The sequence below is a fragment of the Ambystoma mexicanum genome, chromosome 11, assembly GCF_040938575.1.
Source record: "Ambystoma mexicanum isolate Mex_15411 chromosome 11, UKY_AmexF1_1, whole genome shotgun sequence".
NCBI lineage: Eukaryota > Metazoa > Chordata > Amphibia > Caudata > Ambystomatidae > Ambystoma > Ambystoma mexicanum.
The window spans coordinates 266662450-266689000 of record NC_090934.1 but is presented as its reverse complement, the minus strand read 5'-3'; the positions used below and the strand labels follow the sequence as shown (position 1 = coordinate 266689000).

Here is a 26551-nt window from a genome sequence, read left to right as displayed (position 1 = left end):
GGAGCTTGGGGAACAGTCCATTTCGTCTCCGCACTCTCTTGAAAAATCACTTCCGGAAAACACTGTTTCGAGCTCTGCGACTTCCGTCGCCTCCGACACGTCGCGTCCCTCAGGAAGTGACGACACCTTATTTCCGGATCAGACAATTTTGGGTACCACCAGGTACAACCTTCGACGAAGGAAATAGAACTATGGCACGTTTTTTTCTGTGCATCTGGAAAAGGAAGTGATTGGAAGTTTTCCTTTTTATAAGAAAGTTCTGTTGAACAAAAGGGATTCTGCTGGCTAGGTTTGGGAAGGACTAAGAAATCGCACGACCGTAGCGTTGCCAGCAACGAACATTGGGGTCGTCGATCGAGGAACTACAATGCCTGCCACCTCCGCTGCTGCTCCCCGCACTGGACTTGTGAATAAGGGGGTGACCAACTTGGACAATGAACAATGTGCCTGGGCCCCGAAAACGTACTGCTGTATTTTGATAATGATAATTGTTATTTTTGGAACTGCTGCTGTAGGACGTTGGTATTTTGAAGAAATCTATCCTCTGAAACCTTTACTACCGACCGAGATTGTACCAACTGTTTTGACTCCCTCTGTACACCTTCACACTCTGTCCCCTAGAGACTCCCAACATAGACAAAAGTATCATAATAACACTCTAATGATAGTAATGAATGCAACTCATGCCATTTTTAATAAGAGTAATTGTTGGATTTTTACTCATTTACCGCAACATGTGAACAAGGGACTGGGATGGTATATACATCCCTTACCTTTAACGACTGCTTGCTATGCCTCTCTTAGAGCACTATTCTTTGGCTGATGGAATGATAGCATCTCAGGGAACTTTGATGGAACTAATCTGAATGATTTCGAGAAACGTGAATTAACTCCCCTCGGATGCTCGCTTTTTGCAAATAGAAGTAAACCTAATGTCGCTTCTATTAGGCCGTCAGATAAACTATCTCTTCCTTTTCAAACTCTAATTTCCTTTAAAATGGCTCTGATAGGCCATAAGGAGGCCGTACCTCCTTCTTATTCCATAAATCATAGCCCTGATTCGGTTCCCTTTTGTGTACAAAGAAATGGCACTAGGCCAATGGGAGATTTTGAAGGTTGTAAGAACATTGTAAATTTTACTGGAGAAAACAGGCCTCTGTATGTAGGGGGGCCTGTTTATTTTGTTTGTGGTAGTTTAGCATTTCCCTGGTTGCCCAAGGATTGCCAGGGAACCTGTTATTTAGGAATATTATTACCTGGGGTATTTGTAGCTAGTACATTGGGGGTTTCTAAGGCTCGCCCAAGGCGGGACAAGAACAGAGATACCCGTGGGCAAGTATTGGGAGATATAGCGAAATCAATTGTACCCTTTTGGGGACAAATAACAAACTCAGAGAACATTAGGGGATTAGCAAGGGTACTGGAGAGAACGATCAACCGGACCACGGACATACTCTACAATATGACCTTAGAGCAAAAAGCAATAAGATTGGTAGCACTCCAAAATCGGATGGCATTAGATGTCATTTTGGCAGAAGGAGGTGGAGTATGCAAATTAGTGGGGTCCGCTTGCTGTGTTTTTGTACCAGATTCCTCGCCGAAAATTTTTAAAGCAATACAGAACTTGCATACTCTTAGTTCTGAAGTACATATCCCTGGAATCTTAGCACTTGGTTCTGGGATTCTTTACGATCTTGGGGTTGGAAGGTGCTTTCTGTTATTCTGGTTATTTTGGGGATCCTGCTATTCCTTTGTTGCTGTTTTCAATGTCTTCCGAGTATATGTGGAAAGCTAGGGGGATGTTGTGCCCAAGCAGTGTAACGCTCACCTGATTCTCGCAGAGGCGCCGGTCTTGACTGGGCGACTACCGTATCTTCAAAGGTGATGTGCAGCACCCGATTGGCTCTTTGGGCTGGACCTCTGTGCCCTGTATGCCTGACGTGCAGAGTAAGATGTCTGCAGATAGAAAATACGGGGTTAATGAACTGGGGTTATTGGGGTGTCCCTATCTCTTTCCTCTTCTCCTCTCCTGTAGACCCCCACAGGTTAACGCTCTCACCTTAGGTAAGTGAATGCCGAGCTCTCCATCTGCCTCGGGGCAGGGTGCTGTAGCCAGTTTCTTCACTGGATAGGTAGCGCAGGCCTCTTGACTTCAGAGGACTGCTGTCCGTCGTTTACTGCACGAACGGTAAGTTTCGAGTAACTCAAATGTCTTTAAAGTCTTTAATAATGATGTCTCTTGTTTTGCAGGGTTCCGGCGATGGCGGATGATGGGTTGAAGTGAGTTGAAGATGGAGCCCGTGTGATGAATAGAAGCGCCTGGAAGCACGTAAGTAAGCGCTTGTTGCCAGCTTCACAAAGCGCTCTAACTGTCTTTTTATTTTGCAGGTACAAGTTCGGAGCGGCTGCAGGGTGCCGGGATACCCACTGGGTTAGATGTGGAAAGGAGTAATGGCTCGTGAGTATTAAAGTTCCCCAATGTCTTTAAACGCACCTTGTTTTGTCTTTCAGATGCGAGATGCAGTGCCGACGGCCTCCGGAGCGTGCGAAGAGTTGGTAAGCTTTTGTCTTTCAGATGCCGGAATGCAGTGTGAAGACCTCCGGAGCGCACGAAGAGTAGGTAAGCCTTTGCCTTTCAGATGCCGGAATGCTAACCTGTTCTTTCTTGTCTTTATAGGTGTTGCTGAAGACTGGATTCAGGATGGTAAGCCTTTTTCCTTAGGCCCAGGACCGGATGCAGAAGACACGATGAGCGTTCTGCTGCAGAGGGTGCAGAATAACGCAAAGCAAGATTCATCCACCGGGTGTGGTTTAAATAGCCTCCTGTAGTGCTTAGGTGTCTCCTTCCACAGCCACGCCTAAGTAAGAAAAGAGTTCCTGGTAAAAAAAGAGTTCCTGCCTTCCAGAAGAGTTCCAGTGTTCTGAATCTAGGGAGTGGCTCCAGCCCCACCCAACAGGAAAAGTAGTTCCAAACAGAAGAGGATCAGAGGCTCAACTGGCAGGCAAGTAAGCAGCATGGTCTGCTGCAGGTAAGTCCACCCAAGAATTATGAGCCTGGCGCTTCCAGCGCTGGGACTGGGCATATTTATGAGCCTGGTGCCACTGGCGCCATGACTGGGTCCAAAAGGTCCCAATTGGGACTGGTTGGCACTCGGAACCTGGGTTATGGATCTGCTTCCAAGGGAGTTGGGAAAACCCTGACCTTTTGGAAGCAGAGATCATGACAAGCAGTGAGCACTGTAGGGCATAAAATATATGCCCCAGATGCAGCATCTAAAGAATTCGTGTTACAAGAGGTTTTGATGAACGACCTAATGGCTATAGATATTACAGACAATGATTCGGGATCTATGGATGACAACACATGGAGTTATTTTCAAAAGTATTAGAAATGATGTTAGCACTTGGCATAGGCCAAAAGGAGGGTCTGTTGGAATTGAAATAATATTATGCCTCCTATTGCAGTATTTGAATGTGTGTTGGCCTACGCCAAGTTGTCTAAAATATCGTGTAAATAGATTCCGTGGCAAGGTCTTGACCTTAACGAAAACTGTGTAAGTCGCCATCTTGGATTTAGCCGCCATTTTAGGTTCTCTTGTAATGTGGAAGTCACCCTGAACATCAAAATGGAGGCCGAATGACATTCTGAGTGAGATTCTGACCGTTGTGACCTCCGCACACATGAATAAATAATATGCCTGCAGGCCACTTGTCGGGGTCGCGTACTGAGACCTTGTCCTATCCCTGACCTATGTGTAAATATACAACTATATCAGCGAAACTGATCAAAATGCATAAATTATAGGATTGACCTGGCGAGGAACCCTAGGCCTGGTCCTAAGAATGGTTAACCCGCGAGGGGGTTGGCCAGAGCTGGATAAACAGTATAAAAGCACAAATATCCCAATGTACGGTCTCTCTCACTAACGCAGTGAACTCTCGTTGAAGTTCGTTATGTTACTCTGAGAGCCAAATAGCTATCCGTTTGTCAATTGACTTTTTGGTAACTGTTGTAGCGTTTAAATAAAGCACTTTGTATGTCCTTTGTAACCTGTGTTGGTGTGTTTCCTTTGGGCCTCCCAGCCTCATATCAATTTCTTTGTTTTCACAGCGGGTGCGGCCCAAGTTGACACTGAGCTGTTCTTGTTCCGCTTTACAAGCAAATACTTTCTTTTTGTCGCAGAATATTAGAAAATATGGGTCCTCGGTATCTTTGGACACCACACACACATATGTACACATACCTACACATAGTTGTTCAGGCATGCACATAAATACACACCCATACAAACATTCACATACTTATGTCAACATTTAAAGAACCATAAATGCATACACGTGCATGCTTTCACATTCACATGGGTGTCGTATACGCTTTAAAATGCCCATGTGGACATTTCTATGTAGGCATCACAACCAGAAAAGCGAAGCTTCGTTGGACAGAGCATAAGTCCAACATACGGACAGGCAATCCTAAATCCCCAGTTACATCACATTTTCTTGAAGCTAGGCACACCATAGCACAACTCAAATGTGTGATTTTAGAACAAGTCTCTATTGGAAATAGAGGGGGAGACATTACCAGGAAATTACAACAAAGAGAAGTGTGGTGGATTCATTATCTGGATTCCATGGGCCTCATTACACGGACGGCGGTAAGGGTTAACGGTCACCGTTAATGGCAACGGTGACCGTTAACCCTTACCGCCGTACTACGAGGTCCCTTTGCGGGTTGGAGGAATTAACGCCTGCTTCTTGCAGGCGTTAAGTACCGACCCGCTAAGGGACCTCGGAGCTAATTACGGCACCGCAAAATTGCGGTGCCGTAATTAGCGCCTTCCCCATTCCCATAGAGCCCTATGGGGCAGAAATGGGAATGGGGAAGGGCAATGGCGGAAAGGGGATTTACCGCCCCTCCAACCTTGGAATGGGGCGGTAAATCCCCTTTCCGCCAAGGCGGTGCCGGTAATTTACCGGCATGGTCCAGGGTGCTAATAGCACCCTGGATTACCGCCTTCCGTGTAATGAGGCCCCATGTATCCAAAGGGAATGAACTGTGAAACAGACTTTATGTGCTATGTCTAACATATTGCCAGTATATGTTCGAATTGACTGTCCAAGTGAATGGTTTATACATTGCTGTGTCTAGCCTAGCCTCTCTGGGCGCTCTGGGGTATATGACCGTATTACGGTCCAAATGTTTAACTTTGGTTTTTTGCTTGATGTATGCTCAACCATCTATTCATATTTGTACACACTGTGAAGCTGTCATTTGTTGTTTTGCTATGTAAGTGGGTGGCATGGGTTTTACATAAGGAAGTTATCCCTTCACACTTTGTGAGGGATCATTTAAATTGTGGAGCATATAAGGCTTAGGACAGGACTCGCTTAGTCTTTACCGTGGTATTCTAGTTTTTAACATCTAGTATAGAGCTTGGCTGCACAGTGGTTCTTTTGTATCCAACTGTCAGCCACAGCGTTAGGTATTTTTGAACGGTAAGGAGGGACACAGGCGTCTACCTAGGTTGGCGCTTGGTCCCTCCTCCGTTCTACACTCACTCTGTTCAGCGACGCTCCACGAGGATAGTATCGAATTTTAAATGCGCTGTCTTTTCCGTAATATGCTTCAGGTACACGCAGATTTATTTGCAGCTGCTAGCTGCGGGGTGCGGTCCCAGCGTGTGTTGACGTTGCCGTCGTCGTGACAACACACATTGTTGCCTCTACCATCATGGCGTCAGGGTGACGTTCTGCGCATGTGCACCATTTGCGTTGACTCTTTTATAACATTGGGCTCACATCAGCGATACATCGCTTGCAGCCGGACGCCCAGCGCTGATACTACGCAATGTAAGTTTGGCTTTTTGGAACACAGTTACGATGACCAGCAGGAGAAATTTTTTTTTTGCTCGTAGTGTGCACCCTGAGAAGTGTAGTCCATGTACGATTATGTAGTCATGGCTTGTTTACGTGAGGCGTAGTAGATTGTGTTATTGAGGAGTGTTTGATGTGGACATTCTTTATATTTACAAGTGATGTTGCTCACATTATGGTGCCTTGTAGGATTTAGATATTCTGTTTAGTTCATACAGGCACGGGATATATTGGTTAATTAGATTTCTCTATTTTATTTCTTTTTAGTTGACTATCAATTGACTCTGAGCTGGTTTTTGACCGTGGCGGCCGCGCAAGGTCCTGTCCTCAGCCTTGAGTGCATTCTACCGTATCCTATCATATCCCAGTACAGCCTTTGGCTCCACCATTGTGGCCCCCGTTTTGGTGATTGACAGAAGGTCAGTTTTGTGTTATTCTTGAATAGCGGGATGATCAGATGCTTGTCTGTTGAGAGGAGTAAGAGTACAGCTTGACTCACCCTTACACATTTTTGTATTTATTCACAGCAACTCAGACTGAATTTGAATGAAAATGTATGTACAGCAGTAACCGCCCTGAAGAAGGATTTTTTCCGAAACGCGTTGGCATTTTTGTATATAATAAAGTGGACACTGCCCACTGAATTGGAACACATTGGGACATCAATATAGGAAATCTAATTGTTTGTAACAAAGAATTCCCGGAAGTATCATTGTGATATTGACATTCTATAGGCCTATGATGAATGTTACAACTCCTTAAATTTCCATATGAAAAGTATGTGCTCAGTGTGATCTAACATTTGACTCGATTCAACCCTAATCAATGTGGAGTTGTCGACTTAATGTATTACAATTTCAAGTGAATTCTTGCTAGTTAGCAAGAAGGGGTGTTGGTGCAAAATTCAATTGTTTGAAATTAAGTTTGGGTTTGTGTTACATATCCAATTTGAAATATTGTTCAAGCCTAGGGTCTATTAACCTTGATAAATTAATTTACTTTACACGAACAACTTATGCTTGTTGTGATTTATATTTATTTAGAGCGAATGTACCTATATCTAATACTGTAGGGGTTTTGTTTTCCCCTGTTGGAGTGCCGTTAGGGACCACCTGTCAGCAGATGACAGGTTCTGTTTGTCTACATTAGTGTACTTGTCTCTGGTGGTCTTGAGACACTTTTCAGTCCCTGTGCACCTGAAATATATTTATCAGCCAAGAGTGTGATCACTTAATTCTCCCTCTATGTTTTTTGTTAACATAGTTTACTTACCAGATTTACCACTTTTTTGTACTTTGTAGTGCCCCTCCATCCTTCGTGATTTGCACACATACATGCACATCTATACAGATACCTCGTATGCCAGCTTTGAGTGAGTTATTGTTGTGGGGGGTGTAATCAAAGGAGACAAAGAACAGGGAGAACATGCTACCCCTCTCTTTTCCACACTTTTAATGACCTAGAATTATGCTCTGTGCTATAATATAATACATCCTCTGCACTTAGGAATCGGTTAAAAACCAATTTAATAATTGATTATTTTTTATGACATACAATCTACAACAGAACAAACATCATGGGTGTCGTCCCTTTGGCAATTTCCATGGATGCCCCAACACATATGTTTTAGAAATCACTCTGTGGGTTTAGCATACAATGGTTTAAACAGGTTTTTCTTATTTTTTGTACCACAACAAGACACAATAATAGTTCTGATGGATTTACAACCTAGAACCAACCACACGTTTCTCCTCTCAAATACTGTCTGAGTTTATACATATTACTATATCAGCCTTTTCTCACAGATGATTGTAGAGGGTTCTATTTGTCTGAGCTCTTGGAAAAGTGCTTTGATTCTACCAATCTATAAGAGCGGGGACAGAGCCAGGCCAGAATATTACTGTCCCATTGCACTGATAGATTCCTCTGCAAATATTTTTGCAAAGTTATTGCTTAGGGATCTAACTTCTTGGTCTGAGTCAAATAGAATCCTAAGATTTGGCAATGGGATAAGAGCACAGATGTGACGGATCTAGAAAGACTGAAGCTGTACAGGGATAAACAATTACTTTAACTCCCTAATCATACTGTGAGTTGACACATGTTTCAGCCCCTAATATGAAATATGTCTGTCCAAAACAACATTTCCATCTGATCACCAACGGGGACTTCATCAGGAAAAACGTGTTTACATCGTTGTATACTAAACCCATGGAGTGATTTTTTTTTAAAATATGTCTTGGGGCGTCCACGGAAATTGGCAAAGGGATGAAACACATGATGTTTGTTCTGTTGTAGATTGTATGCTTTAAAAATGATGAATCATTACATTGGTTTTTAACCGATTGCATGGTAAAAGTGTATACAATTTATTCTGTTATATCACAGAGCATAGCTCTAGGTCATTAAAAGCGTAGAAAAGGGAGGTGTAACCTGTTATCCTTGTTCTTTGTCTCAGATGGTATTGTTCCTTCCCCTTATGAGACAAGCCCCCGATATCAAACAAGATGGGAAGTACCCATATTTTTTCCCTGTGGGTGTAATCAAAGGCCCCAAACTAACGGAACTGAAAGGTCATGTGAAAAAGGCCTACATGTCATTACAAAAAGAAAAGCAGCATTTTTACTTCACAAAGGCAGAAATAATGCAAAGGTCCCTTTCAAAATAAAAAACAGGATTTTTAAACACTGACACCAAAACGGCTTTGCAAGGGTGCCTTTCTGCAAGGGAAATCCATAGAAGGCTAAAACAAAAATGTAATCCACACGCAGATTGGAAAATCACGCCACATTACAGGCTGAGAAATAAATGCAGCATTTTCACTGAATATGCCACGCATCAAAAGGTGGTGCACTGTGACAATTCAGACTCACTTTTCAGCAGAAAAAGTAACAGTAGATAATAAAAAGTGTATTTTATTAATGACTGAAAATAAAACAGCCCTGTACTTTCAGCGTGAAAGCAAAGTGGACCCTGAAAACACACTGTATGTCAAGGAATCAAGGCTGATGTTAGAAAATGCAATATGTGGGTTCCTTTCAGCCAAGGACAAAAGGTGGGCCTCTGGCCAAACAAAGGCTTCCAACACTGCCAGCCTGGTTTGTGCATCCCAACCGTTTACAACTGCAATAAAGTGTGGCTGTTAAGAGTGTTGAAAATCAAGTGTTCCCCAGACTTGTTGTCTCTGAAGGCAGATTTATGCAGAGCAAATGGCTCTAGGTGGTGCATCCCAGGTATTTATGATATGCAAACAACTAACTTCAAACAACAAAGAGACAAATGGCCTGGAGTAAGCAGAGCTCCCATTTGCCCAACATGAAGATTTACTATTAATTTAAAAGGACTATTATAACTTAGGCCTTTTTCTCAGCAACCAAAAGTGGTACTTCCTTGATTGATGTGTCACGTTTTAGGTAATTTCCAGGTGATGTTGGTGATATAAAATTCATGCACCTGTAACTCACGGAACTGTAATTGCCATCTAAAATGGGTCTCTGGCTGATCTGGAAATGTTCCGAATTTGAGAGTTGGCGAACTGGTGGAGGGTAAAATTAGGAATGTGGGGAATAAATTGCATGTTCCTAATGATTATGTTTTTTGTAAAAAACGGCAGAAAATTACCAACCGGATGTGCAACATGGTGCAACATTAGCTGAATCAGAAAATATATAATATGGCAGTCACTAGTCAATCACACGGTTTTTGACACATAACTCGTTTTTGCCAAATATTTGACATGAGAACAAACGGGGATTGCAAATGGAAGCTGTCATATATCTGCTCCAGATTCTTAAGCCAATCCTTAGAGAGAGGCTGGATTTGGGGGGAGAGGAGGGTAACTGTCCCATCCTAGGTGTGAGAAGTCCTGCAGGGTACTCGCCAGGACTCTAAACTTGATGGTGTCCTGGCTACTATATAAAATTAATGCACCATGAGGAAGGGACAGAGCTGCTGAAATTTACCATCTGACAGCAGCAAGAAAACAAAAGAGGAGAGTGCTGAGTATTGAATCTGGGTGAAGCTGTCTATTGCTGAGGAGGTCTAAAAAGCTGACTGGGTCCTATGGTGAAGAGCTGGCGGCCATCCTTGAGATTGGAGTGACCAGACCCCTGCCCTGTTCTCCAAGAGGGTCCTGATATGCAGAGGACTTCCCTGATCTTTAAACAGAGGTGTTCATGTAAGTAGACTTGACCCCTTTATAACCAAAAGGTGGGGAATCTGGTGGCCTTAAATCATTTCCCTTTATAGCGGAGGGTGTGGGGGGCTGGGTACGGGTCTGTGTAGATCCTTAGCCTATTTAACAAGAAATATTAATTTTGGCAGAACACCACGGGGTGAATTCTGGAAAAATTCACAATTTACAAATGCTCATTCCCAGTGTGCGCTATAGAACTATAGACTGTAATTTAATTTGGTAATCTTTCTTTTCAGCTTCCCCAACACAGGCCTGTAAGTGGAGGGGGGTCTGAAACCCAAAATTCTCAAATCATCCCAATTTTTACCATCCAACTTCCCCAACACAGGCCTTTAAGTGGAGGGGGGGGTCTGAAACCGAACATTCTCAAATCATTACAATTTTTACTGTCCAACTCCCCCACCACAGACCTTTCGGTGGGGGGGGGGTCTCAAAACAAACCCAATAAATCAGCCTGTGTTTATTTTAAACCAAAAGTATGGGTGAAATCATTGTTGCCATGCGCATTTGTACCAATCTATAAACCCAATCTATAAACCCAACCTGTTAAGCGTGCAGGAAAAACGAAATTGTACAGCATTGCAAATATAAAGTGATGTTATCCAGGGCCCAGTGTTGATCATTTATTTTGAAATTTGTATAAAGTAAAATATTGTGAGCTAAATTTTCCCAACCAAATAGTGTGATTTATTTGTGTAACAAGAAGTTAATTGTGAGCTACAACCAAGGTAGCGTGTGTAGTTTAGTGTGATTTCTATTACCAATAATTCAAATAAATACAAATAAATTTCCTGTACACAGGCCTGGTTTTTGGCTCATTGGTAGCTCGAGGGGGAGGGATTGAACGGGCATGATATAAGGCTGAAATAGGGCTCGATAAAAGAACTGACATTAACCGTTTATTGGGTGACACTTAGCTTGGGGAGGGAAGGAACTCCCTGTGTGGAGGGGGGCCTTTCAATAAAGCATTAGAGTTATCAGCGGCACATAGTGTAAAGGCGTGATGATTAGCTGGGGGTGAGAGATAGTTTGTGAGGCTCCAGAGGAGTCCTACTGTTGTATGAAATAGGAACCCAAGTGCAAAAAAAGAAGTACAGTATAACACTGTATGCACGAGTAAGGCACAACGAAATTTAAACCCACCCATGCAAAATGCACATATGAACTATTGCTTGCCACATGCAGAAAGCATGTATGGCGGCTATATGAGCCTACACACATCAAACACAATTTAGGAATTGTGATCTGCAAGTATAGAATACCAGGGTGGGATAGGGACACAAAATAGACCTAGGCACCAAAAAAGCGGACCCCATTTGTGAAACTTACTTCATTCCTTTTCAAGGCAAATCTTTTGAGTACTGCATGGTGGAGCCTTTTTTAGAACAGTTGTCAATCGTGGCATGGGCAGTTATGATGGCAATGCGAAGTAGCATGGAGTAATCCTATGGTACTGTGAATGGCACGGGGCAAATCAAGCAACAATGGGAAGTTGCCTGGGCAGTTTGTGTGGCAATGTACCTTGGAGTAGTTCAGCTTTGGTGGCCAATGCGAGTGATGCAGGTCAAATCTTAGAGAAATTGTGACATGGCATGAGGAAATTTAGGGGGCAATATGAAATGGCATGAGGTGATAGAAGAGGCAGCGGGAGTGACTTGGGTCAAGTTAGGGGGCCATATGAAGTGAAGCCAATTCTGGGTGCAATGTGGGTGGTGCAGGACACATCTGTGGATAATCTGACATGCCAATGAACAATTCAGGAGAATGATGAGGTTATAAAGGATTTAAGGTCTGAACATGTAGTCCAGCTGCTGCAGATGCATAGCAAGGTATTTGCTACATTTTTTAAACAACGGGGCTCTCGTGCTGTAGGGCCAACACCCTCAAAGGCAGTGGTGTTGGCTTGCGAAGAGGGCAGACTAGAGAAAGAACAAGGGAAACACTGGGCGTTATGAGGGACAGCCTGCAGGCACTCTATCGCATGCCAACCAATACGCAGAACGAGATGTATTCATGGATCCAACCTTGCAACCTCTCGTCTGGGAAATGGCCATGCAAAGCCCTCATTCTATCTGCCACCCGAAGGCAGGCGTACAGACACTTGCGCATAGGATTCACTGTGCAGACATGAGATCCCATGTTGGATTTTGGAGTGCGTGTACGTAGCCGGGGTTCTGATCTATCATAGAGATGCACGTACGCAGTGTAGCGGGTTGCAGGAACAGTTTATGGGGATTTGCACACAGAATTTTCTGAGTTTTACCTGAGTTGTGGAAATTTGTACACATGTTGTTGGGGTGCTGGTAACAGTTACGGGGACCCTGCGCACTGTCCCTGAGGAGCAGACTTGACTGGGGGCGACCCACGCACTGTTTCAAGTGTGCATGTGTTTGCGCCCGAGGAGCACACAAAGGTAGCTGTTTCTAGCTGTTTTGCTTTGAGTGGGGGCGTGTCGGGGGCATTCCGGCCGCGACTTGCTTATACAGTTACTTTGCACAAACAATTCGATGAATATGCAGAGCGCGCAGGGAAACTGCTGTGCGCAGGCGTGTGCAGAGCCGTTTTCAGCATGCAGGCTTTGCGGGATCTCTGCGCACTTTTCCATGAATCAGGCCCTAAATCTCAATGAGAACTTGAACCTAAGAGGGGCAGAGAACCTTGGGAACACTTGAACCGAACCTAAGAGGGACAGAGAACCTTGGGAACAGTTGAACCGAACCTAAGAGGGACAGAGAACCTTGGGAACACTTGAACTTAAAGTGCTAAAATGCAGGTACCATATCACTGTTCACAAGAACAGAACCATTGTAGGACACTGAAACCTGCAAACACAGATTTACATAATGGGCATAGAAAACAGACATGCACGCATGGAAGCATATATAATCAGGACTGCAAGGGCAGAATAACTAAATAACTAAATCATAATCTGAAAACATAGACTGCAGTGCACACACTAAAACGTGACTCTACCCATAAGAAAGGAATGTAGTTTTGTTTTCCCATTGTAAGGGTGGGCCTACAAGACCCAGCATGCAATGCAGAAAAAACAGGACTGGTTCAAAGATTGCGGGATGAAGAGTAACACTTGGCAGCTATTTCCTGTGTGCCTTCCCTAAATATAATTCTTGGAGATGCCAATGGTCTGCAATGATTCAAGCACAGAACACAAATATTGAATCGCATCTCCGAAGGGCAATGCGACCTGCAAGAGCAGAGCTGATACAAGAAACAGGAAAGAAATAGGAAATTGCCCGCACATTGTATATTGAAACACAACTCACGCGAGAGGGATCAGCTTGCACAGAATGCGCATATACACAACAACCCAGGCACACATTGAAGGCGCACACGCAACGGAGACCGACGCACGCACAAACAAGCATGGAATAGTGACCCACGAATGCAGGGGAATTAGCGACCCGTGCACCTCTCACCTTGGTGCCCGCTATGTTGGCACCGGGCAGGGCTCCAGTGCGGGAAGGGGTAGTCTTGGATGGTTAGGTGGAAGAAGAGGCGTCGGGTGGTTAGTGGAAGAGGGAGGGGTTGTCGGAGAAGGGTGCCTCCCTTTGCAGTCACCGGTACAGCAGGAACGGAGGCTTAAACGCACGCATGTCGCTGCGTCACGGCTGTCGTGGGATGAAGGGGGATTCCGTACTGCCTAATCCCTGCTTGCGATAAAAAGCAGTATAGCAGCAGGCGCCCCTGCAATGGAGAGAGCGCCGTGTTCACATCTCCGCCCCCACCCACACTGTTTTTCACTGCCATGTTAACTACTTTATCATACACCACCTCACACACCCACTGCAATCCTATAGGTAAATAATCACCCCACTGCAGCCTTCACCCTGGCATGATCCCTGGCACACATGACCGTTTGGTGGCCTGGGCAGAAAAGTGTTGCATTGTGGTGGTACAGTCTCAGCAGAAAGACCAAGAACTGAGTGAGTAACGAGTCAGAACTCACCACATGCAGGAGTACGGGGATAGGATAGTGTTGTGATGTGCTTTGCAGCTGCTCTGTTTGCTATGTCTTACTCTTTATGCATCATGTCATGAGAGTTCCGAATGTGGAATGCTGTGCGTGCGTGAAGTGCTGAGTGTTCAAAGTGTGACAGTTGTACCAGCAGTTGGAAAGAAGCTGAGTGAGCGGGTGGGTGTGCCAATAGATGTCCCCTTACCTGCTGCATGACTTTTGTTCCCCCCTGCTGGGGCCTGTACTTTCTTTCCCTGCTACATGTAACTGAAGGGTGAAGACACTCCTTTTGTACCTGTTGCTCCTGATCTGCTTACACAATGACCTACCATAGCAAACGCACTGGTCAGCAGATTGGGAGGATCACCCAAGACCTCAATCCAGCATTGTCTACGAGCAGAAACTGTACAGTTGACTTTAGCGGATCGCAGAGTGCCTGCAGTTGTTCGCAGTGCGTTCCAGGAGCACAGGGGGTGAGTGTTCTTTCTTCCATAGCTCCCTTTACATATGATATGATATGGCATTTATAACATGCCTGTACACAAGTGTTTCTAGGTGCGAATAGTGTATGAATTTCATACCCGTGTGGTGTATGAATTGAAGAGTACACCAGCTACAAACAACGGTATAATGCCCAATTCCTCTCCGGTTGTGGGGCTCATCCAGGGATTCCAGTCCGTGGTGGCCTAACCCCTGATGGCCATCCCTTAATTACTTCTGACACAAAAAATTGCCCCGACTACATCGAGTCATCAGCCACCGCCAGCCCTCAAGCATTTAGTGGAACGCCCAACTCATCACCCTAATGTTGTACCTTTGTTCAGCTCAGTTCAGATCTCTCCTCCCTTTTCCTTGTCACCACTGGCCCCCATGGTCAGTGGACCACCTACTGCTGCGGCACAAATCTCTACTTTAACTATGGCAACTGATCCCAAATCTGGGTCTAATACAGTCTCTGATAGTAAGTTGTGCAAAAAGACTAGAGGGTTAATGATATCTGAGAAAATTACAGACTTCTTTTCGTTGGATGGTATGAATTCAGAGGCCAGAAAATTATAAAAAGTCTAGACTAACTATATTAATGATAGAAGTCTCTTGCATTTAGATCAGTCTAATGAAACGTCAATGTCCTACTAACAGATGGCCCAAATGGTCACCCTAGAGAGGATCAGGACTCACAGATGGCTTTGTTGATTGACAACCTGTCTTCGCTTTTGGATAAGGGTGAATCTAGTGTAGAGGAGGATCCAAATACCCCTACTCCAACTGCCCTGCCCGTATTACCTATAGAGTTGGAACCAAAGTATGTGACGTATTCGAAACAGTTGAACCAACAAAGAGCAGAGAGTGGACTCTGTGCAGTACCAATAAGAATACCAGTACCTGAGAGAATCTGGTAGGCAAGGTACCCATTGAGAAAACCGTACCTGCATATACGACAATATGATGGCCATTTGAATGAGATTCCTGAAGAAGCAGAGCAGATAAATGGCAAAGGTGAATGCTGACATCACACAGAGAGAGATGACGCACATAGAAGAGATGCAGGGACCAGCGACTGCAGATATTTTATAAGGCATTAAGAAAGTACCAAGGATAAGTGACATCTTTGGAACAAGGTGAAAAAGCTTATGCTATAGGACTAGATGAAGATATTAAGGTAGTTTGTACGTGTACAGATGCAAAAGAAATGCAAGCAGACAAAGTAATCCAGAGGCTAGCTTTATAGTAAGTAGATTGCGGCAAGCGCCAATATATTTATATGCATATGGACAAATAAAGGATGGATGTTTTCACTAAGCATCATAAGCAGTGCTGGACATTAGCAAGAAGGCCCCATTTCGGTGTGTCAATTTAAAAAAGCAGAATTGAATTAAAAATGAATCTCAGCAGAAGGAGTTAGATGAGCTAAAGAAGCCAAGGTCTTATCAAACTGGAGCGAACTGACATTGGATACAATTTGTGTGAAAGAACAGAAATTTCTGTTCAGAAGGCTTGATGAAAACAAAAGACATCAGAGGACTATTATAAAATAATATTTTAATACACTTAAAGGCTCGATTCCATGGTCTCCAGTCACGTGGAAGAATGAAGTTGGAAGAACGAGGTGGTCACAACTTCGCACGAGAGCAGACTGTGCCCACACGCCTTAACATTTCTCACAGCACAGTACAAACTCAAGGCCAGTCTTCAAAGCCCTAATTGACACTGGACCATTCAGGTGATGATGGATTGATTTGTTAATTTGTGGGAAGCTAGTGTTAAGGTGAGCTCACCAGCACCTGGATGTTTAGTCTGCAAGCTGCTAGACGTAGGTGCTAGACTGTCATATCGCGGCAGGGATGGCGGGTGTGGAATCGCTGGCGCGGAATCGCTGGCATTACAGTCCGCCATTGTGCTTCCCGGCACGGCTTCTCTCTGCACCGTTCTAGATGTTGCACGCGCACGTAGCCGGAAGTATAAATTCCATCACTTCCTGGTTACATACGCGTTGCAACGTTTCCGGGTTTCCTCCTGTGTTGCTGCCGCTCCCACTGTGTTCTCGCTTCCTCTCCGTGTTTGCTCGTTTTGCTACCCCGTTTCTTGGGTGTTCTGTATTCTTGCTCTCGCTAGCCCTTAGTATTTTCTGCCTTTCCCTCTCCTCCCTGCTTTCTCTCCTCCTCTCTCTCTACTCCTTCTTTTTTTTCCCTCTTTCTTCTAGTTCGATCCCAACTTTTCTCTTCTCGTCTTCTTCCTTTTATCCTTCTTTGTTTTCTTCTTTCCTGTTTACATTTGGATCCGCTGTGTACCCGACCTTGCTCTGCTGTTTGGACTGCCTTGGTCTTGCCTGCTTACCTGTTTGATCTGCTGTGTACCCGACCTTGGCCTGCTGATTGAACTACCTTCGTCTTGCCTCCTTACCTATTGGATCTGCTGTGTACCCCCATCCTTGCCTGTTTCCTGGACTGCCTTTGCCTTTTCCTCCAACCTCCTGGACTTTGTTGTTACACTCTACTGCCTACTCCTGGAGTGACTTCGTCCAGCCCTGGTGCTTTCTTAACCAGCCTACCTCGCCTCATCTATCTGAAGGAAGTCTCTTAGGGGTTTTTTGTGCCTCTGGCTTTTTCCCCTTGTTGGCGCTCCCGGTCGGGTTACCCCTGTTGCCCCTATTTTAGTGGCACGGTGGCATCCTATCGAGGGCGTCCTTATCTTCATAAAAAAAGAGAGACCTTCAAGACACAAGGAAGGAAAACCTAAGAAGAAAGTGGAAGGTGAGGAGTTGGGGGAAGGGGGAGAGTCTACTTTATCATCTGAAGAAGAGGACATTACCGACGTTTGTGACATAGACATATGTGGAAAAGTACTGACAGGGGTTAGAAGCCAACCAATTGTAGAGGAACGCGTAATTAAGTTTCCTATAGTTTGTGTAGCCAATGGGGCATTGTGTATTTAGTGATGTTCATAGCGGCCATTTTAAGGGCAGGGCTTAGTTGCCCCACCTGATGTTAAGTACCCTATCACTTTCCTTCACTGTTCTATACTGATATGGAACTTATAATTAGATATTTACTTAGAGCCTATCACTTCCTTCAATAGGTTTTTGTAGTTTGCTACGGAGAATGACGTTGGTAATGACGCAGGTTAACACGCCACTCATTACGATTTTGCTTAATATAACCTGTTTTTTGTAAGATTCGTTGAGTAAGAGGATCGAGCGAGTGCAATGTTCGTTGTACTCCCTGTTTTAGATAATTGACATTAAAACAGACTTCCTTTTGACAAACTATGTGAGTCATTTCAATTATTGATGTATGAATAAAATCTGCATCCCCATCCATCTCAAGGGTAATTGCTACTCATCAAAGGATCTGGGATATCCAGTTCACTTGGTAGCAGAGAGAGGATGGTTTATTAAAAATTCCATCGTCATAAGTAAACTTTAGAGTCCCGGAAATATCACAAGACTTTTGCCATTCAGCTGATAAGATGTGAATCTCCCCGTAGTTAGTGGTTAGTGTAATTATCAAGACCTTGCAAGGCGGGTGTGACGGGTCCCCTAGTTTCCATAGAATTCCTCCCATGTCTACGAGAAGCTGTTCAGCCGACAGTTTGAAGAGGCGTGCGATTCCTAGAATCAGAAGACGAACATGCGAATGGTAAATAGAAACTGAAGAGAGTGGCAAATTGATGAATGAGTAGTAAATAAAGGGAAATGGTAAGGGAAAAAGAGTGTAACAGAGGGAGGCGGGATAAATATAACGTGAGAATAAGAGTGTTAAAATATTGAATAGATATTGACTTGAGTGTGGCCGAACAATAAGTCTTGTAATGGATGATGTAGAAAACGGGTCCGATTTAAGACAGTCCTAAATAGATTGATTTAAATTCCGTGAGGAGCATTTTTGGAGGGCAAGACAGATCCCAGAGAAGGGCTGTGGAGATAGATATATGTTACCAAAGTATGTCTGTTTGTCCGTTCGCTTTATGTATCTATGTATTGATGATGACATCATAATTGAAGAAAATTGATAATAAATAGAGAAGTGCAAAGTTGAAAAAGAAATTCATTGTTTTTATCACACTTGGTGGTTGTTTTTTAGCAAGATTAAAGTAAAAACTGTGACCAAAGGGATTGGAGCTTGCGACGGTTGGTGCTCGCTCATATTGTGTTGTTTTTCTGAAACATACTGTACAGGAGGGCGGAGCGACCTCTGAATGGGCCCGTGAGATTCAGAGCTCGCCCTCCGGCACCTTAAGGCGAGATAGCTGCACCTTGAGGAGGATGGGGTGCAGGATTCTCTTACTCCAACACCAATCAATAAGGACAAGTCAATGGTTTGTCAAAGGGAAGTCCGTTTAATGACAAGTACAAAAAGCGGGGAAACAAATGGAAATCATCAGAGCTGTGATCGCCTGTCTCGCTTCAACTTCCCCATTCTTCATACAAACAGTAACTTTTATAGCAAATTCTCATCATCACCGATGTGCAAAACTCAAAAGTTTGACATGCAATTCTATTGGTTGCAAAAGGTAACTTAAGTATAGGTGCTATTCTGTATATGGTAACAGAGTGTGGGGATTGGTTAACTCTTTTAGGGTGGGCGTCTACGCCCATCCCTCTACATCATTCGTCATAGACGTGACTATAGGTACAATGTCTCATTGGTTCTACTTGCTATAGGACCGTAGATTATTTGGTCCATTGTGATTGGGTGGGTTACACCCCTAGGCATAAATCTCCACTTTAATTAGCAGCAGACAGAATGGTCACCGATATGCGGGATGGCCCAAGATTCACCCTGCCTCCCTTCCATCAATCAATACCCTTAGGCCTATGTGTCAATTAGTTGGCTGAGAGTGGCCTCGAACTGTAGCTTCTTATCCGGAAAAGTTATGGCATCCTCTGGGTTTGGATGACATCAGATGTGGGTACCTCTCCGCGCCAGGCTGGTCACGTGTCAGTACACCGAGAATCGGCTTTAATTTCCCTCTATTTGTGCATTTGATTCTTTGTTCGGCCTCGCCACCTGCCTGGGCCTCCTTATCTCGACCTTCATGGGGCAGGCTTCTATGCTTATAAGTTTTGATTCTTCGGAGTTGCTGCTCTCCTCCCTTCCTGGAGTTGACCTCGAATTCCTAACCATGGGCTGCTTCTTACTGAGTTTCGATTCCGCTCTTTCGTCTGACTTTGAGCTAGTTTATGAATCCTGGCCTGTTTGTCCTTTACCATCCAGGGCTTAATTCTGCTTTTATAAAATGGAGTCGCACTTGTATAATGTGCTTCTTCAGGTAGATATATAGTTGGCGCTTGCCGCTCTATCCTCCTAATAAGCATTGCAAGCAGTATCGTTTCCTTAGCTTGTTGCGTTCCAAGCCTATTTACAGGCATTTAGCCAGTTACATATTTCCATCCTCCTTTTAATGGTTACGTTTCTTTATATTTCAATATTGTTTCTTCTTCTATGTCCATTACATCATTATTCACAACATTTCATCTTTGTTTATCACCTTTTGGTTGTCATTTCTTTCATCTGAACGTCTTTCCAGGCCATTGTGTCGTCACCGTTCGCCTTCAATAAGGGCCCTTTGGGTCTCTTCAGGGACAGTTTGTAAGTGTTCTTCATTTCACGTCAGCTGCTGATATGGCTATCTCAATGGGTACCTTGCTGCCCATGGTTGTCTGGTTATTGGCGCTTCAAAAGGTATACAAGTCCTTCTAATGGATACTGGACAGAGCCCCACTGTGGATCTCTGTTGGTTTAGTTGCTCCTTATACATCACATATCTTGGCAAGTATGCTTCTGGTATCTCAAAATGGGTGGCTGGAGTGCAGGCCATGTTTGGGACCTCCTCTACACACCCCCCTCTGGTCGGTTTATCGACCACTTCTGCTTCCTCCTTTGGATTACTTTTACTTGGTTCTTCTGCATCCAATTCTTCGTCTTCTGGGTTTGTACATGATGGTGTGAACGTGTGTTTCTTTGGAGTCCATATTTTATTACTGCTTTCAGGCTTCCTGCTGTCTTTACATGTTCGTCTTTGTTCCAGGTCATAAGCTGACACTGTCCATTTGGGCTGCAATAGATCCATTTTCCTTCATACCTTCTCTGGTTCCTGGGTTACACACATTTTGTTCCTTCTGGTGCAAATTCGCTGGCCTTCACAAAGTCTCTTATTTCTTCATCTGTCAGGTCTCTCGGCTTCCATCCTGGTTCGACGTTGATCATGATCTTCATCCCAATGGCTTTCTTTGCACTTTTCTGGCATTGTGTGATGATTATCTTGATAACACAAAATCCTACTAGTATCATCAATAGCAGGGCTCCCAGAAACTTGAATATGTCTGCCATCCATTGTGGGACCCATGAAAATACTGTTCTAAACCAGCTGTCATCATCAACTTGGTCAGTTTGATTGATCATCTGGTTCTGTAGGTTTGTCAGCATACTGATGGCTTCTGTTCAGGTTCCATATTCTTCATCATGCGAGGGTATAAATGTGCAACATGATTCTCTGATTTTTGCGCAAACACCTCCATCCATCGCTGTTATCATGTCTAGTACATATCTGTTCTGGAGCGTCATCAGTCGGATTGCTCTTAGTTCTTCCTTAATAGCATTGAATCCTTTCATGGTAGTGTTAATGGTCTGCAATAACTCCCATCTGGTTATTTGCAACCATTTAGTGTTTGCTCCAACTTGGAACCTTGGCATGATGATTGTTGTGAACACGAATGAGGTGAGGCTGCACAGCCTGTGTTCATATGGGATTGCATGAAATGCTTCTTCTGATTTGCCTGAGAAGTAATTTTCTCTCTTCATTTGGGATATCAGTTCTGCAAATCTCCTTTTCCTCAGGTGGGCATCTGCTTTCGGAAAACTGTCAATATTCAGGTCACTCTTCGGGATCACTACTGCAGGAACGTGGACATTCACTATTGTGCATATGCCTCCCCAGTTTCTCGGCAGCCTTATGTATGCTTTGGATCCACACACCTGTTAATGGTCCATAATTACTGCAGTTCCGTGAGTCATTCCTGGAGCTTCAAAGGTTCTCCCGCAGTTTTGATTCTCTCCCATCATCCTGTTGCCATTGTTCCTGAAGCACAATTTTGGGCTTTCCAGTGGCATTATCTGCAAGGGTCCTCCTCTGTCTTCAACCCATGTTAGTAACTTTACCAACTTTGGCCATAGAGGTTTGCACACTTTTTGTGAATTTTCTACTGCTTCCTTGCAGGCTCCAAGGACCATCCAGGTACAGAATTAGGGGATTGCCCCAAAATGTGGTACTGCTATGGTGGGGGTCTATAATATACAAACAAGAAATCCAAAAGCTGTAATACAATGAGTTAATAGACTATGGTCTAATGTTCGTACTTAATGATCTTGGTATCAAAGATATCCCTCAAAAATAATGTTTTCCTTTGAAAAACCAAAAGATGATCTCAAGAAATAGAAGAAGATAGAGCTAATGTTATAAATAATTTCAGTTGTTAATTGAAAAAAAGGACATGAATTTTTAAAAAAATCATATTTGCGAAATGCCAATCAATTTTGGTGAAAAAGTGCATGTGAAAAATTGGAGCACAAGGATTGAACAATTAATGAAACACAAACAGGATGTAAAATACATATATGCAGAGGTGTAAATTAACAGGTCTGCCAGAATTGAACAATAAATGAAACACAATCAAAATGTAAAATAAATAAATACATTTGTGCAAAAGTGTAAATTAACTTCACAGGTCTGCCTACGTAAGCTCTTCACATTTATTGATGTCAAAAGAATGGTCTCAAAATGATGTTACTTCAGGAAGGTTAGGGTTCCAACATAGAAAGTCCTGATTACGTTTCGGTGGGTCACCTGTAAGGCCATTGATGTCAAATAAGCGCCTTCCTCGGGGCAAAGTAAGAAGTAATAATCCCTGCAGGGAAGCAGACAAACAAAAATACTGAATATCCTATAAAATAGGCTTCCTATACACTTCTATATAGACTATCATCAGTTTAACAGGGTGCATAGATAAGTTCTTGGAAAGGGTTTAACTACTAATTTGACTTCTCCAGAAAAAGAACCTTACCCAAATAAATGTGTGGGGGATCTTCTGGACAATGTTTTCTGACGCAAAGATCACCTCAGTGCCAATCAGGAGCACAAACGCCTAGTGAGTGATCAGAACCAGTCCTCATTTGTAAAATCTATAATTCAAAATGTTTGTGTTTAAGTTTAGGCTCAAAACTATTGCTTGAATGAATGTGGAAAGGGGACAGGCAGGTGCCTACCTTTGTGGCAAAGCTGCCGTGGTACCCATTGAGTGGTGAAATCCTAAATTAGGTGGCTCGCCATCGGGAACCAATCTTGAAGGCAGTTACTTAGCAGGGTTTAATCTGGTTGAAAAATAATCTGATATTAATTCTACACATTCTCAGGTATCTAAAGAATTGCGAAAAATGGAAGAGCAATGCAAAAATGCTTACTTTGTCCGAATTGTTTTGGTGGGTGGAATCAATTTCACTAGATGCCTGCCAGGTGTCTAGTAACATTTTAATAAACGTTAGCAAGTTCCATGTGTAGTTAGGATACCTGAGGGGAAAGCAAATTAAACCCCTTATGAAAATGTTGCTAGTTATGGTTAAAGAATACTGTGCAGACTTTGAAGCAAATTAACAAACACAGGGGGCGAGGCACTGTGCTGGCATGGACGTTCGAGAACGAAAACGAAGATTAGATGCGGCGCAGTTTGTCCACAGAGTGGAGACACTTACCCTCGGCATTGAGAGAAAGATTATACGCGAAAGACGCTGTAGCCGGGGAAAACTGGTTAGCTCGGGTGCCGCGCACAGTATGTGTTCTGAAGCGGCTTGTGCGAACATGATAGGTAGTGGGCGGCACACCCACCCCAGATGAGCAACGCTGGTTTCATAACGTGGCCAGCCCTGATAGGTCACAGACGACACACTTCGGCTTGTGCAAGCCTGATAGGTTGTGGGCGGCACACCCACCCCAAATGAGCAACGCTGGTTTCATGATGTAACCAGCCCTGATAGGTCACCGGCGGCACACCCTTACTTAGGAAAAGGACCATGAAGATTAGTATACTGTTGCAGGAAACATGGTGTATTGTAGGCCGTTTGTTTGCATGTCTGTAAAAAATGCAAAATGAAGAAAAATGAATTGAAACATCGCGTTAGCATGGAGGCTGTATGAATGAGCCTCCGTAAACAAACTGTTACGCTCACCTGGTATCCACAGGGACGCCACCCAGCAGGGTTACTCGCTTGTATGCTTCACAGCTTTGCCCTGATGTGGTCTGTGGGGAAGGTTCTGCCTGAAAATACAGGAGGACTGTGTTCAAGACTGACCGACTGGGGTAAATATCCTACCTCCACCCCCGTATGATTTCAGTCCCTCTGGCGCCCTCTCCTCACCTTGTGGTAGAATTAGGCATGCTCTCCATCCTGCCTTCTTTGCAGGGGCGCGTTGTCTTTCATGGGCGAGTGCGGTCCAGTTACTTCACTGACGCCGGCCCGTTTGATATTGTTCAGGTAGGTCTTATTGCTGTTCTTTAGTTTTGTTGCTATCCTGCATGCCTTTCTTAGTTTAAAATGTCTCTTTTTTTCTCCCATAGGGATGCAGAGCTTCAGCGCGGCGAACTGGCTTGGTTGAGCCCCGCTGGTAAATGATGGCGCATTAAGAGCGCTATGATGTGGTAAGTAAGCGCTATGCGCAGTGCTGCGAAGTCTTGCCTTTGCTAACCTGTGTTTTCCTTCCTTGTAGGTCGCAGTGTTCTTCAGCGCGAGTGGAATGTCGGGAGTGGTGCCAGTCGAGAGGCGACCAGCCATGTAAACCTTTTGAGCAGTTCGCAATTTGTAAATGTCTCTACTGCTTACTTTAATGTTGCCTCTATCTTCCTCTTTCAGGTCGTTCTGTCCGGGAGGCATGCAGATTCGAGGAAGCTGTTCTCAGTAGCTGCGAGTGTTTAAAGATAAAGACTGCAGGTAAGATGCTTCTGCTAATGATGTTTCTTTTGTCTCCTTGCAGGTTCTGCTTCTCCGAGGTTCGAGGGAATAGCTGTACACGGTGAGCGTCACTTTGCAAACTGCAAAGTAACGCGAAGCGTGTTGTCTTGCTCGGGTGCGGTTTAAATAGCCCCAACAAAATAGTCCAGGTAAAGTAGTTCCTAGGCTACCACACCCAAAACACTAGACCGCATAGCTTGGTTCTTAGGAACCAAGCTATGTGGATGCCTCCATGTTGGCTGACAATACAATAAAGTAGTTCCCAAGCACATTGTTTTTCATGGTGCATGGCGCCAAGACTGGCCCCATGAGGGCTTTTGAAGAGGATGCCAGGCTCTAGAGGCCCGAGTCCTGACTCCACCTGGCCAATGGGTGTGCCAGAGGGGGTTTTGGGCGAGGGTCGTGACAGCATTCCCCCCTAAGGACCCTCCCATGGTGTTCCTTCTGTCTGGCCCAGGTTTGGTTGGGAAGTTACAATGGAATTTCCTGATTAGACGTGGTGCGTGGATATTCTCACTGGGCTCCCAGGATCTATCTTGCGGTCCAAATCCTTTCCAATCGACGAGATAATATAGCTTGGTCCTAGAGTATTTAGAGTCCAAGATATTTTTGACTTCGAATTCTGGTTCTCTGTCAACAAGTTTGGGCTAAGGTGGTGTCCCAATCGGTGTGCCGGGTTGCATTTGTTTCAGGAGGAACACATGGAATACCGTGTGGATGTGTAGATTAGGTGGTAAATCCAGTTTCACGGCTGCTGGGTTGTTAATTGCCTTAATGGTATAGGGTCCTAAGAATCTAGGTTGAAAGGTCTGGGTTCCCTTGATGGGTACGAATTTAGCGGCTAACCAAACTTTGTTTCCTACTTGATAATCAGGAGCCTTTTTCCGGTGTTAGTCGGCAAATCTCTTTTGTTTTTCTTTGGCATGAATAAGGTTTCCTTTGCACTTTTGAAAGCCTGAGTAATGGTTGTGTGTAGAGTCTTTACTGCTGGCATTTCCAAGCTGGCTGGAAGGTCTAGTTCAGAGGTACGTGGATGTCTGCCATAAAGGGTATAGAAGGGCGTTTGTCCCGTGCTTGAATGCAAAGAATTGTTATATGCATATTCGGCTATCCATAGTAGGTCTTTCAAATTCCTTTGTTCGTGGTGCAGCATGCACCATAAATATTGCTCGAGTGTCTGATTGGTTCTCTCGGTTTGGCCGTCCGTTTGGGGTTGGTGACTGGTAGATAGCCGAACGTCTATCTGCACCATTGCACAACATTTTTTCCAGAAGTTTCAAACAAACTGGCTACCTCAATCAGAGACCAGAACCGAAGGGAAGCCATGTAGCTTAACCACGCCCTCCAGGAACACTTTTGCTAAAGTGGCTGCGTCTGGGAGGCCTTTGAGAGGAATAAAATGGGCCATCTTCGAGAATACGTCCACAACTACAAGGATGGTGTTGAACACTTGGCTTGGAGGTAGATCAGTGATGAAGTCAAGGGAAAGAGTGTGCCATGGAACTGGAGGAATGTCCAATGGTTGTAGCAGACCAGATGGTTTTTATTTCTGTGATTTATTTTGTGCGCGTACACCGCAGGACTGAATATACTGAATGATGTCCTTACGCCAGGTAGGCCACCAAAAGTTCTCTTTCACCTTAGCTAGGGTTTTGGCGACCCCAGGATGCCCTTCGATCAGTGAATCATGATAGTTTGAAAAAATATGCTGTTGTAATTCCTTTTTGGGTACATATAGACGATCCCTAAAAAAGGGTAGTTGGTCCTTGATGGTATATTGTTCTCCTTGAGTTTGCCATGCGAGGTAGGCATCAGGATTCATTGTCCATTGGATTTCTTTTCGTAGTTCTGCTTGTTTTAAGGCTGTCGTGATACCCAAGAGTTTGTCTTCAGGTATAATAGGTACTGGGTCTGGAGTTGTATATACTATTTCATCTATGCCCATGCGAGATAAGGCATCCGCCTTTCCGTTTCTGACTCCTGGTCGAAATGTGATTACATAATCAT

The 26551-nt window shown here is 44.2% G+C and overlaps 1 protein-coding gene across 7 annotated transcripts in view; it reads right to left on the bottom strand.

Annotated features, from left to right (window-relative positions):
• LOC138503358 (putative transmembrane protein 244) overlaps positions 1-13813 on the bottom strand; it is a 262341-nt gene extending 248528 nt beyond the window's left edge. For 2 of the 7 annotated variants that reach the window (XM_069623012.1, XM_069623006.1), the window contains exon 1: positions 13507-13803. The gene's annotated coding sequence lies outside the window, so the exon portion shown is untranslated. Of the gene's footprint in view, positions 1-13506 lie in introns of all 7 variants that reach the window. The other 5 variants (XM_069623008.1, XM_069623007.1, XM_069623011.1 and 2 more) reach the window with 5 other exon arrangements.
• Positions 13814-26551: the final 12738 nt, after the last annotated feature.